The sequence below is a fragment of the Mus caroli genome, chromosome 1 (assembly GCF_900094665.2).
Source record: "Mus caroli chromosome 1, CAROLI_EIJ_v1.1, whole genome shotgun sequence".
Lineage (NCBI taxonomy): Eukaryota > Metazoa > Chordata > Mammalia > Rodentia > Muridae > Mus > Mus caroli.
The window spans coordinates 32,399,146-32,399,731 of record NC_034570.1 but is presented as its reverse complement, the minus strand read 5'-3'; positions in this window follow the sequence as shown (position 1 = coordinate 32,399,731).

The window sequence follows — 586 nt, the reverse complement described above, 5'->3', positions numbered from 1 at the left end:
ATTCTCCACAGCCTTGGAAAGGTCAAAGATACAAATGGATTTTTTTTTTTTTTTTTTTTGCTATGTGATTGCATTTATCTTTTGAATGCTTGACAGGGTTAAATGTATTTATTAACTTTGTGCCTCTGAGTCTGTTCTCGAGTGCCCTAACACAGATATCTGGGATGATTGATGTATGCAAACAAAATGCATATGGCTCTTTCCACACAGTAATAGTGAGTGTGAAATCTGCTTACGTCACTATTGAGCACTGTTTTGTTAACTACCCGGAGTAAATAAAGAAGCTTGAAAAAGAGGGAAAAGTGTTTTTACAAAACTGATTTCCTTTCCTTTCTTGCTATCTCAAATGACTGGTTGGTTAGATTTTTTTTCTTTGTGATTTATATTCTCATGGCTGGAGAAGCTTGGCCAAGATGGGCACAGCCTAGCAGCACTGGCCTGAGAGCCAGTATCACATTTTGGAACCAACCTGACATAACTTCCATGCCATAGTCTACCTTCAAAGTAGGAGCAGGCCAGGGCTCTCAGGGCACACTGTTGCAGTGCTCAGCCCATGCACCATGTGTTTTTACAGTTGTGTTTGCTC